A 13432-nucleotide genomic window follows, 5' to 3' on the forward strand; every position below is an offset into this window, starting at 1 on the left:
ACTGTATAGCCAAACAACTTCCTAAAGTTAATGGGTCATCATGGGATCCCTGAACTTTGTGAATGCATGGTCAGAAAATATTTATTTGCATGATGTTGTGCAAGGGACCACTGACTGCTTCTATCATACATTTAAAGTCACGAAATAGTTTGCTAGTTTACGTTTGGTACACCCCTGCTGATCTAGTGCAGCATATGTACAATTGTTAACTTCTCAGTATGAAGGATTTCACGGACATGGTTGTAAGCTAAGATCAGCAGGCCAGCATTCCTGTGAGTGCCGCTATTACCAAGGTGCTTACAAATAGAGACCTACGTCATCAAGATTGCAGAAGTAGGACATTTGCTAAACCATGTTTCAATTAGGGGACAGTGTCATTTCGGTTGTATAACCACAGATCACCCAACTTGGCAAATGTAAGCTAATGAATGTGGCAAACTGTGATTGACAGTACCTGATATAGGTACAGAGGGACCAGAGTAACACATTTCAGATGCAATGACTACACCTGTACCCATGCATTCTGTCACGGATGATCAAAATTAGATACTGTCAGCATATATTTGATGTTTGTTTTTTTATTTAGAGAAATGCCCAACCCATGTTTAGCGTTACATTGTCATCAAGTAACACACAGGATCCCTGCCATCATGGTGTCATAGGGGGCATATATGCCTCCGGCTACACTGCCAATGTGGCAAATGTGACCAACATACAACACAGGCACACATATAATGGACCATTGAAGCACAATAATTCCAGAACTAAACTCAACCCACATGAGCATCACACAGTAACTCATTGTCCCTTTATTCACAAGCCACAATACCTGAGTCACTGGTATTGCAGTGCACCAGGAATGTGGCTTTGCATGTCTCTCATAATAACAAATGATGAAATGGAGTACCCTCTTGAAATAAATCTGCTCTAAATTGAGTAATCATGTTTGGCACCACATGATTGTTAGGGCCAGTGCATGTGTGCATATGTGTGTCTATCACTCACTGGAGGGACAGCGTCAATGCATGTTTGCAGTAGTATGTCTGTTGGTGTGTCTACATGCCAGATGTGCTGCTCTCTCATAAAAAATGTCACACACAGTATTTTTTTTATCCAAGTTTGGTACAGGGAGCAGACATTGAGCACATTTCACCCTTCCATGTTTTACATGTGGACCAGTCCCCTACACAGTTGGTGAAGTGGCTCGATTTGTAGACCCAGACGTTTACAGTAAGTGTTGCTGTGTTTGTCCTGTGTTGTGTTTGCAGCTGTTGTCTGATTGACTCCTGTGTGTTGGACTCAATGCAAGGTATGATGTGCTGGCACATGATCTGATATGTGACTTGACTGGAGGTTGACATTTTGTTCCATGTTTGAGATGGACATTCTGTGGTGGAGAGTCATATATTGGGAGTCGAGTGATGCGCTATGGGAATGGGCAGGTGAACAGGTTGATTTTCTGCTACATGTATGCCAATTATTAATTTGGAGGTGGCCAGTTTCATGATTTAGTCAGCAAGTCATACCCTGATTCACGTAGACCAGTGATGCCGAAGTCTTACCCACAGACTTGAGCATCCGTGTTAACTAGTGAACATGTAGGACTGTATGTTTGATTTCCTAGCAGCATCTAGCTCCACATGTTGTGCTCCGTTTATGTGGCACTTGAGTGATGTGGCATAGGTGTGCATGCAGCTCAAGCCCACATGGGTGCTTGCATCTATGTGCTTGTTTTTGGGAAGGTATCAGTGAGATCTAATGATGTTGTCAATTGTCCACAATTAGAAACATACATGTGGATGTGATTGTCCAATGTTTGTGTCAATCTAGTTGGCAGCCCTCCTTACCTGTGGTGGACTGACTATACCCATGGACAGCTGTCCAAAGCTTCCTGGCTGTCCTTGATGTTTGAAAGTATGTGTTGCATGTCCATCCCCCCCTGAGGCACAGGCTTAGGGTTAGGAAATATGTGTACCTAGGTGTGAGGATCCCAGTGTAGAAGACAGACATGTAATTCAAACATTAATTTGTTCCAACCTAGGATGCCCCCTCATGATTAGCAACTGCATACCGCCCAGACAATTCCATTTACAAATCCTTTATTGTCTTCCAGAAGATAGTCATTAGTTGGCCTGACACATGTGGAGTATTTGCATCATTTGTTATGTGACTAATAGCGGTACAATGATGCACAGATCATTTAAGTAGGTAGACACCTTTTTGTGCATTGCTGTACTGTTCGATAGTAGATGTGTAGGCTGCGTTGGCCTGTCATTCCTCAGGGACATTCCATGATCTGTACTGTGATTTGGACTGTATCACCTATTTTTGAGGAATTGTTAGATTATCATCTGTAGATGTATCATATATGTTTGGCTTTCTCTATTTTTACAGCTGCCAACATGAATACCCATAAGCTCAGGGAATTCCAGAGGCGGGCAATGGGTTACCGCCACATACTAGATGTGGAGTCTGGGTTCCACAATATGCCAGGCCGGTATCGCCATGAGAGAGCCACAGTGGTCTGGAGGGCATTTGCCCAAGGGGGGCCAGCCTTGCCCACAACAGCCACCACCACCACTACAGCCCAGACCACAGTCACCCAAAGGATGACAGACACTGTTGCAGGTCCCTCAACCTCATCTGCTCCAGGCCCACAGGCAGCAGCCCCTGCACCTCCCCCTCCAAGCACGGCACTGGCACCAGCAGTATCATCAACAAGTGGAACACAGACAGCCCCAGCTGCTGTGAAGGACAATATTGAATTTCAGAACATGAGACGTGACATGCAACGGATGTTGCGCAGGATGGACAGGCTGCAACAGGAGGTGTCCCGCAATAGCAGGAGACTGCGGGGTATATAATTTGTAAATAATGGATCCTCACCCATGATTCCCTCCCCTCCCTCCTCTTTCCTGGTTCTTATCATTAGTGGGTTTAGGGGGCTTAGTTTCAGGTTAGAGTAGGCTGTTAGTTTAGTTAGTATAAGTGGGTTGGGGGTTGAGGGGGTTATATTATTACATGTTTTTTTGTGGATGGGGGGATGATGTTGGGGTTTATGTGCATAAAAATAAAAATATACCAAAAAAATATATATACAAACAAATATATATATATATATATGTTTAGGATAAGCTAGTATGTGTTAGGTTAGTATATGTTGTCCTATATGTGTCCCGTCATGTAAGTGCGGTGGGGGTTGATGTTTAGAGTGTTTAGTTAAACGTGATAGCTAAGTTTAGCTTAGGGTAGTTAGGGCCAGTTGTGGGTTATGTGTAGTTTGGATAGGTTAGGTTAGTTAAGGTGTTTCCCCTAGTTTTAGTATCCTTTATTACTGTGAAATAAAGTTTTAGGTACTCCTTTTCAGTATGTGTCATATGCTTGGGGATCAGGGCCTTGGCATGGGTGAACAGTGTCAATTTATTGTTTGCATTTGTGTTCCATCCTGCATCAGAATACTATTATGGACATGGTTATTCCCAATTCCTAATGTGCTGTCACATTGTCAGCTACACCACAGCTATTTCTCTATGCATCTGCCATCCATTGCACCCACCACTCAAGGTTAATATGGTTCCCAATGTGCTGTGAAGTTTGGATGTGTTTTTAAATCTGTCATCGTTTGAGTCCTGATTTGGAATCTTGGGCATTGTGGTACGTCTGCCTGCAGCCTGATGTTCATGTGAACCCTGATAACCTGAGTGATGTTAGAATCTTATATAGTATTGTATACATAAATCACACCTATCATTTCTTACATTTTACCCCAGGTCACATATTTGTCCATACATTCGTACACATCCATTCCTGCTGTATGGTGTGTGTGCGTGTGATGAAAGTTTATAGTCAGATGTCACATAAATAAAGATTGTCTTGAAGGGAATTGTCGCAGGTCGAACAGTATGAAGACCACTGAGGCGTATTTAGGTAATGGTAAGTGGTTTATTTTTCTATGATGGGGGGGGTAGAGTATGTTTGAACAAAATCACAAGTTTTATTGTCTTTCTTAGTCACTTTGCTCTTCTTTCGTATCGTTTCCCAGGTTCGTGATGGTATGTTCTTGCTTCTTATTTTACAGGTAACCCAGCTGCCTTGCTCGCTCGTCGGAGTCCAGGGTGGTGCCGGAAATAGAAGGGAGAACGCTAAGGTAAGTATTGGTTTTTGTAATAGGGTTCTTCCTATTCTCTTAGCTTTGGACTGGGAGGTGGTACACACAAAAGGAGGGGGTTGGTGCCAGTGAGGAGTGTTTAAGGGACTAGTGTGCACGCTTCTATTATTAGTGTAGGAATAAGTGACCCTGGTGAGTTACTTATAGTGCCCTTCCTTCTACCTCCCTTTCCAACCCTCCTCTATGACCCCTCCCCAGTCCCTTCTCCCCAATTTCCCTTCTTCCTGTCCAAAAGGACCGTACCTTGTTAAGCCACGACCCTCCAGGGTCGTGGCTGGCTTGGTAGTGTTCCTCCTGCTGGTCTCCTGTTTCCAGGTTCTGGAGCTCTTCTCCTCTCTCTCTTTCCTCCAGTTCCTCGTCTGCTTCTTTCCTGGTCCTCTTTTCCTCCTCGCTCTGCTCTTGCCTTGGTCTCTCCGTGTTTCCTTCTCTCTCCGCTTGCCTTTCGTTCTCCGCGTTCCTCTCCTCCTCCCTATCCAGCGCGTCTCCTTTATGTTCGTCTTTAACCCGGGAAACACACGTCGTTTCCCGGGCAACGCCGTCCTGCCTGCCGCTCTCCGGCCGCGTCTCCCCGGCAACGGGAAGACGCGGAAATGACGTATCAGCTTCGGCCGATACGTCATCTGCCGTGTTCGTAGCCGGGATCGCCCGGCTACAGGAGTGTTGGCCACATTGAGTTTCAGCTTATACATACCATGAAGCTGACTTTTTCTGTCCTACACAGCATTATACTGTTTGTTTTAATTTCATCACAGAGCATAGTGTCATGGTAAACAGTGTGCTGGAGAACAGTACATTTTACCAACTGTAGCAAGACTGGCATGTTAACAAGCACAGGACCCAGGAAATCAGTGGCCATGTGGCATGGACTTGTGCTACTGGGTACTCCTACACGTGAAGGCGATCTGTTCCACGTCTTCATCTTCTGCTGTGTGTGTCATCTCCTATGCCCTACCCAGCTCACCTCTGTATCTCCTTTCAGGGCAAGGACCACTTTTTCATCAACCTTCAACTGGTCACAGAGTTTTTATGCCACCACTCTGTCTGCATGTTTCCAGTGAAAACCCCTGCTGTCTCAACAAGGGTCTCCTCTCCAGCTTCAGACCTGGGCTGACCAGACTTTACCGCCTGTAAGGCTCCAATCATAATTAAAGTTTTGTACTCTGCCCAAATTCTGTACACCAGGTGCCTCCCTTCATGGGCACCATTGTTGGGCTGCTGAGGCCCTTGCCGCATTGTCACATTACTCTGGATGAGCCTGTGCCGGATGACCCCAGAAACCCTTGTTTCCCATCTGGACTGACCCTGCAGGTTACACCTGATTGCGCATATTTGTATTGTTTTTTCTTTTACTTTTGCATTGGTTGGTTTGGTTTACCTTTTGATTGATCCTTGATCATGGGACTGCTCGCGACCATTCATTTTCTGTTATTTACTTCAGTTTGTAAGAGGGTATGATTTTGGAGGACAATAAATAACTAGCGGGATCGGGCCATCAGTGTGGGTGGGGGGCAAGGGGATTGTTTGCGCCAATTATTTTTGTTGCTCGATGGGCAATGTTGCTATCTTGTTCCCATTTCTACTTTGGGATATCATGGAAGAGCACGACTTGCTTGATGCTGGGAGAATACTCCACCTGGTGGACAGAGAAGGCACTTTCCACTCAAGAGTAGATGGGAGGAGTTCTAGGCTGGGCTACTGGTTTATCTCGAGAGGTAAGGGATCTTTTGTATAGGAGTCTTCTCATCTTGTACATACATAGTCTGATCATTCTCCAGTCCTACTTGTCCTGTTTTTTACTATCCAGGCTCCCATTGGCATACATTGGTGACTGTCCCAGCACTTGCTTCAGGATCATCAATTTTGTGAGGAACTTTGGCAAAAAATCTCTGATTTATTATCTAGAAATGCAGACTTGATGGTTCTACTTGGTACCATCTAGGATGTGTTTAAGGCAATGGTTCAGGGTCTCTGCCTTGCTAAAAGTAGGGGAGTGCTGCTCTCCCTGAGTAGTCACCTAGCCTTCCTTGAGGGCAAATTTAAGCAAATAGAAGCTCAACTAGGTGCTGCAGACAATCCTAACTGATGCAGCGGATTGGGACATTGTTATCTGAATTTCAGAACATCACCGATAGTGAATGCCTCTCCCACAGCGAATATGCCACACCTGGGCATATGGGAGGGTGAGCACCTGGGGAACACTTTTGCCACTATGACCCAGCAAAAACTGGCCACTAATGACATTTTGGGAGTCTGAGACGATCTGGGACAGCTGCTTATTGATATTCTGAGCATCGTCCATACCTTTTCCTCATTCCATAGCTCCCTTTTTACTTCCAAGGGGAAGACCCCATTGATGCTCTCTCATATTCGGAGGGCGTAGCTTTGGGTTTGTTGAGCAATGCCCAGAGGACTTTTCTACCCCAAGATTTTACTATTGATGAGATAAGATAATGCAATTGCAGGCTGGTACGTCTCCAGGGCCTGATGGGCTGCCAGCTGATTTTTATGCAGCTTATGTGGAACTCTTGGCACCCGTGTTGGCTTCTGTCTCTCAGGAAGTGAAGAGGAAGGGTCAACTCCCCCCTTCTATGCGCAAAGTCCTGATCATCACCCTGCTCAACCAGGCATACCCCCAATCAATGAGAGTCCTACAGGCCATTCTCTCTTATTAATTGCAGTAGTAAGATCTTAGCCAATGTTCTTGCCAATCGCTTATCCCTCCTCATGATATTCTAGGTTTGCCAGACCCTGGGTGATCCACTTCCCACAACCAGGACTTTGGCCCATATTTATACTTTTTTAGCGCCGCATTTGCATCATTTTTTTACGCAAAAGCAGTGCAAACTTGCAAAATACAATTGTATTTTGTAAGTTTGCGATGATTTTGCATCAAAAACTTACACAAATGAGGCACTAAAAAAGCATAAATCTGGGCCTTTGTTCGCAGTATTGCAGGACATCAACGTTGACTTGGCTGTTATGGCAGTTTTTTTTAGATACCACAAAGCCTTTGATTCCATTGAATGGGACTTCATAATGGCTGTGTTATGTCGGATGGGGCTACCTCATCCTTTCCTGGCCTGGATTGCATTCCTTACTCATACCGAACTGCTAGAGTTCAGGTTAATTGACTGTTCTGCTCTCTTTTTGTCATTATTAGATGCACGCACCTGGGCTATCCACTCTCACAATGGCTCCTTTCTCTCCCAGCCAAACTTCTTTGGTGACGAACCAACATCCCTACCAGACATCTTCATATGCACTGGCTTGTGTCACAGTGCTAAGGAGGCAACTTCTGATTTCCCAGCCGCGTCTCCCACCTTTTCAGACTATACTCCAAATGAATACCCCACAACACCTAGACTCCCTCTTAGATAGCACTGTGCATGCTGAATATCATTGTACTCAAAGGCAGGCATGCACACCGTGGGAAACAGATGTAGGGATTGCCCTCATGGATGAACAATGGAAATATTGTTCTGTACAAACAGGGCAGATAGCTCCGAGCAGCAGACTCTCCAGCATCCTTTATAAATTTCTCCATAGGATACACTATACTCCTGACTGACTGTATCGTTATAGACTCCGTTTGGACAATACGTGTGCCAGGTCTGGATTGCCTGGGGCAGACTTCCTCCATTCAGCATGGTCCTGTGGGCCAATAAAAGCTTTCTGGGGTGAGGTGAATGCAATGCTTGCCATCATGACTGAACAGGACTTAACACGTACACCACTTTTGGCACTCTTGAAACACAGACGAGCTCATAGCTGATTTCAGGAAATATATGGCACTGGCTCTTCTCTTAGATGAACAAAGGCTTTTCTGTCGGTGGTGGTGTGGGGGAACCATGAAATTCAAGGACTGGCTATCTGACCTCATTTACTGTAATGTACAATTGTCCTAATATACTGACCTGCTGCCTCCCATGTCTAGACCTGGAACCCACTGCACATCTATTTACTTTTTCATACGCCATTGACAGATGCTGTGGAAGAGTCTGCTGAGGCAATGCAGAGTGATGCCCATGAGCGGGCTGGTGACTTGCTTTAGATATTGCCCCTCAGATTTACTTGTCTTACAAGTGACCTCCACCCATTGAATGAATTTGCATTATTATATGGCGAGCTCAGTTTTTTATCTGCAATGAAATATTTCCCTCTGCAAAGAATAGGCACGAAGTGTGACTTTATTCTTCTGAGGTATGTGGGTGGGGAGGTTCAGGGATGCATATTGACACTGTCTTTTCAATGAATTTGCGTCACAGCTGTTGTTGATTTTGTGCTGTTCGAAAAGCAAATTTTGAAAAAAAAAGATTCAGGTTGCTGTCACTCAAAGCTTTTCACACAGCAACAAATCTGCTTAAGCAGGACATTGCAGAGGTGGTCTCTGGCATCATGGAGCCCTCTTCAATTACTATTTTGAGCCTTTTTCCCTGCTGGATAAGTCCTTGTTTCAAATAAGTGACAGAGTCTGAATGTAGAAATCTTCACTTGGTGAAGATGTCGAAAGTATCGGACCAGCAAGGAACTTTCCTTGAGTGCAAATTTTGAATTTGTTCCATGTGGAGCTTTCCCTCCAAAAGCCAACAGCTTCACTGGAAATTCACCTACAGCTATCCAACTTCATGGAGCCCTTCTTGGCCACAGTCTACTGTCTTGCCAGGCTGAGTTTTCTGACTTCCATTTCAGAGACGAAGGGCCTGATTAGATGTTGTTGGATAGATGACAACAGTGATGGGTATCCCATCTGCCGAAATAGGAAATAAAGGGATTTATGTTTTGGCTCATGGGATATGCATCACTGTTGTGAGAGAGTAAACCAACAGCCGAAATATAAATAAGACACTAAGGGGGTCATTAAAACCCTGGCGGATGGCAGAGAACCGGCGGTAAGACCGCCAACAGGCTGGATGTCTTACCTTGGTGTATTATGACCATGGCGGTTACCGCCATGGTCAACTGCCGGTTCTCCGTCCCGCCGGCCAGGGCGGAAATGACTGCCGGGCTGGAGACCTGGGTCTCCAGCCCGGCGGCCGTCAGTATACCGCTGGCAGTATTTGGACCCGGCTTACCGCCGTGGATTTCCAGCGGTTTGAACCGCCATGAAATACATGGCGGTAAGCACTATCAGTGCCAGGGAATTCCTTCCCTGGCACTGATAGGGGTCTTCCCCACCCCGACTACCTCCCCTACACCCCCCACCACCCCTGCCACCCCCCAAAGGTGGCAGGGCCCCCGTCCTCACCCGACCGCCAACATAACATTACTCACACACACCCGACACGCATGCAGGCACCACCAACACACACACACCCCGACATACATGTCTACATCCACACACACAGTCAGACACGCACACCCACATTCAAACATACACGCACACATCCATACAGACATACCCACAGCCATACATGCACTCATTCCCATACACACAACACCCCCACAAGCATACACACACTCACACACCCCCTCTACATACACACACACCCATGCACGCACACAACACACAACAACCCCCCACCCCCCTGGTCCGTCGATCCTCCGGGAGGGGACGAGAGCCATGGGGGCAGCTCCGCCGACACCACACCGCCAACAGAACACAACCACGGCGAATCACAGGACGTGATTCGCTGGGCGGTGTTCTGTTGGCGTGGCGGTGGAGGTGGAGCAACCTCCACTTCCCGGCCACCTGCAAGTATGGCTGTTGGCAGCTCTCCGTCGTAATAATACGGAGAGCAGCCAACAGTCATAATACGCCGAGCGGCAAACCGCCTGCACAGGCGGTCTTACGTACGGCGGTCCCTCGACGGTCTTGCAAAAAGACCGCCGAGGTCGTAATGACCCCCTAAGTCATTCAGTAAATCTTCCGACTGGCTTTAAGTCATGCCAGGTCCTGGTCAAGTGCACCCTGATGAACGCGGATGGTGCCTAGTACCTTGTCACTTTATTTTTGTTTAAAACTTTAAAACTTCATATCTCTGGGTTTTCATATTATTATTGTGTTTTGTTTTATACTTTTTTAACTGTTTTGGGATTTCCTAATGCTTTACACATTTTCATAAGTTAAGCCTGTTTGCTTTTTACCATAACTACCAGGGGTCAAGCTCAGGTTTAATTTACTGAAATCTTTGCTGGACCTAAGAAGAATATCTACATTATTACTGGTGGTGGACGGATATTCACCCCACCCAATATTATACTTTTGTTATGTGAATGTGAAATGTGATTTTTCAGCTAGAATTCTATTAAGAAGAAGAATCAGGTTCAAATGTATTAGAGTTACAGTGCCTAATTCACAAAGCTAGACTTCTGGGAGTAACTGTAAGAATTTGGAGTATAACCTTTACTACATTTACACCAGTTCAAAAGAGAACACATTCACAATATAGAAGTGTCGATTTCTGTTCAGTTTTTGTCATATGTCTCTTTATTCTTGTGTAACCATACAAATGAGGGGATGGGTAGACCTATGCCTGAAAACATCAGCATATTTTTAATGTAAGTAACATTGCATTGATATGCTACACATATCTTTAACAAACATAGGCCGAAAACTCCATCTATGCTGCATGAGAATTCAAATGGAAAGAAATAGGAAAAAGGAAACACTGGGGCTCAATCATCCACACCAGACAACAGTTAAAAGTTCAGCCACCTAAATGTTGGTTACACCAGGGGAGGTGTCTTCTACCTCTTCCATAGTGACCATTCTGCCGAAGAGGAAGCAGAACTTCTTTGAGCAGAAGTCAGATGTCAAAGTCAACTTTGTGGTTGACAATTGTGGTTAACTATGGTCTGGGACATCACACCTTCAGTAGAGCAGAGAGGCAAACCATGTAGCAGGATCTCACCAATAGGGTGAATGCACTCGGGGTAGAAAATATTTATGTGGGGGGTATAAGTAAAAGGCAGCATGTGAGGAGGTGGGCAAAGAACAACTTTGTGAGGAAAGATGTGATAAAGGTGGAGCACGGAGGCAGTCCCAGATCACACATTTGCATCAAGTCACTGGACCAGCTAATAAACTCCATTATGCTATTTTACATCTGCATGACCTGTCCGTTCAGGAGACTTCTACTGTCAGCAAAGCTAAGATCCAAACAGCACAAGTACCACATAGACTCAGTCCCTGAAAATGCTTCCATGTTCACTGAAAGTAGACTTACCAGTCTTTTGACACAGAGTTGACTTACATGCTAGCTAACCCAATGAACATAAAACAACCAAAGAACATTATGCTACTTATACGTGACCTTCCAATCCCATGCATATGCACAATTGCAAGCATCAGATACCCCACAAGGAAAGGGGGCCAGCCAGCACAGCACATCACATTCCAATCACCTAACTAGGTATGCATCACTGCAATGTATGACCCAACTACCAACTAGAGAAAGGTGCAACTTACATTGTCCAATGTTACTACATCTCTCAATTTCATCATTATCCACCATAGGATACATGACATTGAAACATCCCCACAGATACACATATTGTAGGCTTGGGCAAAATGTAATTACACTAGTGAAATTCACAAAACTATTGAAAAATTTCAAATTTTGCATTATATGATTTCCCTGGTTTGCATGTAAATTCTGTCAGTAAGAGTGTTAGAAATGCAGTCTTTGGTTGGCAGTCAGGGAACCCCCTGTCCAAGCAAGGACACACACTCTAGTCAGGGTAAAAGAGAATCACCCTCAGCTAACCCCTGCTTACCCCCTTGGTAGATTAGCACGAGCAGTATGCTTAACTTCAGAGTGCTAGGTGTAAATTATTTGTACCAACACACACAGTAACTTAATGAAAACACTACAAAATGACACAACACAGGTTTAGAAAAATAGAGAATATTTATCTACACAAAACAAAAAAAATCCACAATACACAAGTCAAGTTATCACTAAAAATGCAAAAAGAGTCTTCATGCACTTTTAAACACACACTAACGCTGTTACGGTGAAAATGTTGTGCCGCGAACCGCTGCAGCGCATCCCAGTCGGGCTACGGGGGAAGCCGCAGTCAGGGTCAAGGGTCGCGGTGCCCACGGCGGCCCTTTTCTCCGGCCGCGTGCTGTGATTAAAGCGCGGCGGGGCCGGAGACCCAGAATTGGGTCACGGTCCTCGCTGCGCACGGCGCGCGACGCTAACACTGCTTTAGGGTGTCTGGGCTCCCCCCCAGCATTACTCACCTTCCACATGCCTTTAGGGCCTTCCTCATTCTACATGCATGGTTTTAAAGCATGCCTTCTCCTTCCCAGCATGCTGTGCACTTCCCTTCTTCCCTGCATGCATCTGTTCATCTTGTACCGGGGTATATTTCCTATCTTTAGATATGGCTTCTTCCCAAACCAAGATGGTGGTGTTACTTCTTCCTGTTTATCACTTCCTGTCTGGGGGTATATAAGGGGATTCCTTTCTTCTTCTCATTGCGTTGCAACACTTCAGCGGTGGTGGTCACGCTCTGGCTGGTTTTCATTTGAGACACCAGTCGTTCTTGTTCTGTCTTCAGTCTTCCAGATTTCCAGGATCCTGAGTTCTAATCCTTGTGTCCTCCTTCTGTTTCAGGGAGTTCCTGTTGGAGGTTTTTTCCCCCTTGGGGTTTTTCCTCTGGGACTCCTTCTGGAGGGCACGGACTGTAGTGGCTTACTATTGTCAACAGCACCGTGGCTACTGGAAGGGGTCACCCCTACCCCGGTCAGAGCAGGACTTGCAGGAACCGGGGCCGCTCACCATCCCTCTCCAGTATCGACGGTAAGACCAGGGTGAATAGTGACAGAAAATGTACCTTGTGCGCGTCAAAAATAACCCCGCTCGGGCGAGTGTGCGTCAAAAAGGCTTGCGATGCATCAATTTCACTCCCGAGCGAGACCTTGCATCATTTCTCCTTTCGTCGGGTCGGCGTGCGTCGTTTCTTCTGTCCGCAGGAGAGCGATGCGGCGATCCGATCAGCACTCTTGGGTCCGGGCAGGCCTTCCATAGTTTTTACACGGCCAGTGGTGTTTGCGTCGGAAATCCAGCCACACGATGAGCAGACAACCACGCAGCGGGAGTTGCGATCTTACCAGCCTCTGTCAGCGATGCTGTGCATCGTTTTCCCAGCCCCAGGCGTCAATTTTCAGGTAGTGTTGCAGGCGAGCGTTGATTTTCAGCTGTGAAGCCGGAGGCGCATCGATTTTTCAGCTGCAGATTGGAGTTGCGTCAATATTTTCCCCGCAAGGTGGTCGGTGCATGTATTTCTTCCTCTTAGGCTGCCAGCTACTCCTTT

General features: G+C 45.9%; 1 protein-coding gene across 1 annotated transcript in view; it reads right to left on the reverse strand.

Moving 5' to 3' along the window:
- LOC138262020 (ATP-dependent translocase ABCB1-like) overlaps positions 1 to 13432 on the reverse strand; it is a 1142744-nt gene that overhangs the window by 18956 nt on the left and 1110356 nt on the right. The window lies entirely within an intron of this gene.

The sequence above is a fragment of the Pleurodeles waltl genome, chromosome 10, assembly GCF_031143425.1.
Source record: "Pleurodeles waltl isolate 20211129_DDA chromosome 10, aPleWal1.hap1.20221129, whole genome shotgun sequence".
Lineage (NCBI taxonomy): Eukaryota > Metazoa > Chordata > Amphibia > Caudata > Salamandridae > Pleurodeles > Pleurodeles waltl.